At 49.2% G+C, this 3,247-nt stretch overlaps 1 long non-coding RNA gene across 1 annotated transcript; it reads right to left on the reverse strand.

The window, feature by feature from the left end:
* Positions 1 to 774: 774 nt before the first annotated feature.
* Positions 775 to 3,222, reverse strand: LOC116080565. Its single transcript, XR_004114479.1, has 3 exons — positions 3,061 to 3,222; positions 2,563 to 2,704; positions 775 to 1,135 (listed from the first exon to the last, which is right to left on the reverse strand). It is a non-coding gene; the product is annotated as an uncharacterized LOC116080565 (long non-coding RNA).
* Positions 3,223 to 3,247: the final 25 nt, after the last annotated feature.

Here is a 3,247-nt window from a genome sequence, read left to right on the forward strand (position 1 = left end):
GATGTTTTTGTCAGTATTAGTGATTATAACTTAGCATGTTGGAAGTTGTTTTTCTTTGAAGAGCTGAACAAATATGTATTTGTTCCATTATTTAAACAAACAAAAATAAACAGAATTACAATTGTTTTATATTGGTGTGTGTGTGTATATGTGTATGTGTGCACCCAAGTGTTTTGTGTGCCTCTGTGTGTGAGTGTATATGAATGTGTCTGTGTGTGTGAGTGTTTTGTATGTGTGAGTACATGTGTGTGAATATATGTGAGTGTATAAGCGTGTGAATGTGTATGGTATGTATGGTATGCGTTTGTGAGACAGTGTGTGTATGAGTGTGTGCGTGTGTATGTGTGTGAGTGTGTGTGTGTGTGTGTGTGTGTGTGTGTTGGGCTTCTCAGAGGCTAAGCAGAGGACCTGTACCTCCTAGTCCCCCATTTCTTCTGGTTAGATTTAACTTTGCTCATGTGCTGTGGATGTTTTAAGTGCTCCCTTTCAATGTCTGCCCCAGCCCCGTGGCACTAACCAGAGCTGAGTTGTGGCTCTCTGGTTGCGTATCTCTGGAAGCTCCCAGGTTCTATTTTGCCCTAAAGCCTACGTCGTTCAGCCAAGCACACAGTAGGTTCTCCTATCTGTATACCTGATAGGAGACAGCTAGGTTTTGAGTGCTGAGAGGGCCAATGCTCAGAGTTAACACTGGGCTGCGGTTTAAATTCAACTTACCAGGTGCCCTTTCCCCTTAGCTCGCCCGTAAGTCTGCGCAGGGTCGGCAGAATGGGCCAGAAGACACCACATTCCCTTTAATATTACTTTCTATTTCGTTCAAATCAAGAATCAGCCTTTTCTGCTCAGTGGTCCAGATCCCTCTGCATAGCCATCTCGGTCATTCTGTGAAATACAACTGCTATGTCCGCTCGGGCGCGCAGGTAAAAGGGAGCCTTGGGATTCACCTCCTAAATAAGCTCGTGCCTGGCGAAATATTTCAGATAGACCGTAACGCCACGGCACCTAAACTTATGAAGCTTTAGAGTCTTTTGTCTTTAAACGCAGTGTCAGTGTTCTTTCCAGAACTTGGCTTTCAGAGTTCCTTTTGGATCCTGAAAGAGCGGATCACAGCGCCACCCAGTGGACATCCGTGGTTTACCTGTTGGAGACAAGGAGGCGGGAAAAGCCCAGTTTAAATGCTGTAAAATCACCTTCCTTCCATTAAATTTCCCTGTTGTTATTGGGTTTTGTTATTGTGTCACAGCCATCACACTTTAAATTATTTCCTTTATTCTCGACCCTTCATCCAACTGATGCCTCGGTTTCCCCAAGTACAAGTTTACTGTACTATATGGGTAAACACCCATTCAGTCACTTTTCAGGGACAGTTGCTGAATACCCGCCTGGTGTGCAGAGCTTACTGATGGATTGTTTGTCATTCACTGCATATGTCTTTGTTCAATCACATTCAAGCTCTTGATTGTGGTGCACAACACAGTTTATGACCCACTGGCCCTAAAGCCGCTATCCTCCGGCGGGGGAGTGTCACTCAGCTGACGAGGAAACCCTAACTGCATCTGAGGGTCACCCATAGGTTTCCCAAATGATCATTCCCAGAGATCTGACATCCAGTCTACGAGTGAGGCCCACGCATTCCAAGGAACCTACTGTGTGCTGGCCTGACCTTTGTCCTTCCTTATGTGTATAGATGACAGTCGAGTTCCGTGGTGCACACGTATAAACTCAGCACTTGGAAGGTGGGGGCAGGAGGGTTAGGAATTAAAATGCCTCCTAAGTGCATACTGAGCCTGAAGCCATTGGAATCCCTGTCCCAAAATATGAAAAAGTTGACAACTTTCATTTCTTATGAATAAAATATTTATGGACACAAAACCTACTATGTGTGCATGTGTGTATGTGAGTTTGTGTTTGCATGTGTGTGCATGGGACTTTGTGTCTGTGTGTGTGTGTGTACTTGACAGTGGGAGCCAGAGGACCATCTTGGATGTCATTCCGCAGGGGCCATCGACCTTTTTTGAAGATGTTTTTACTAATTCTCTGGTAACTTCATGCGACACATTCCGTCCATGTTTCCCTCCTCTTCCTTCCCTTCTTGGTCTGGCAGCTGCTAGTCTGCAGTGGGCTAGCCCCAAGCACACAGCACCGCCCTTGACTTTCTTTTCTTTTTTTTTTTTTTTTGAAGTGTGTGTATTGTGAAGTGTTTTGAAATTTTATTTTTATAAATGGTATTTGGGGGTTGGGCATGTGCATGCACACGGAGGTGAGTTCTGGAGATGAAATTCAGGGCATCAGGCTTGGCAGCAGACACTCTGACGGGGTCTTGGGTAGCCCAGGCTGGCCTTGACCGGTTTGAGGCACTATGCCTGCATGTGGTGCTGTAGAGTGAGGTAGGGTCTCACACACACACACACACACACACACACACACACACACACACACACTTCCCGGCTCTCCCCCTCACCCCCGGGCGTGGCCACAGGCCGACCCCGCCCACCTAACCCTAACCCTGACCTCCTCACCCGTGATTCCCAGCCCACACCGCGGCTTCACGCCCCTGAGCCCCACCCGTCACTCCCGAGGCCCTTCCACGAATATGCATGAGCTCATCTGCATATGCAAATCAGCTCCGTGCTTGCTTCATAACCGTATGATGTGTGTGGGGCCTCAGCCTCCCCCTGCTTAGGAACTGGTTGTAGCCCAGGCTGGCCTGAAAAAAAAAAAAAAAAAAAAAAAAACAGTTCCTCTCACATCCGCTGGCTACAGAAAAGTGAGCCTCGCCCAGCCGAGGTGGAGGACACTGGATGCCATTCTGAACTTCCTTGTCACTTCAGGGCCGGCCACCACCACTGAGGCAGGGACGAGAAAAGTCCCACTATGCATCTGCCAGGCCCCTCCTGCAGAGCGCGGGGCTCCCTGTAGGGAGCCTCGCCCAAGGAACCTGGGTGTGAATTAACCCTCTCCGGACAATGGCTTCTAGGGTCACCCGGGTCCGAGTCACCCACGTGGGTGGCAGGCCAGCCCAAACCCCAGAGCGGAGCCTCTGCCTCAGCTTCTCTCACTCACTCACTCACGGTCATCCCCCTGCCTCGAGGCCACACCTTTGTTGGACCACACACAGAACTAAAGGCTGTGCCCCTGGGAGGGCGACAGGAGCTGTCGCGGTGAGACGTGAAGCACTCAGCAAGTGTCAGGCGATGTGCGTGGCCTCAAGGGAACTGGGATGGGGGGGGGGCATCCTTCAAGACAGAAA

This window comes from Mastomys coucha, unplaced genomic scaffold, assembly GCF_008632895.1.
Source record: "Mastomys coucha isolate ucsf_1 unplaced genomic scaffold, UCSF_Mcou_1 pScaffold6, whole genome shotgun sequence".
NCBI lineage: Eukaryota > Metazoa > Chordata > Mammalia > Rodentia > Muridae > Mastomys > Mastomys coucha.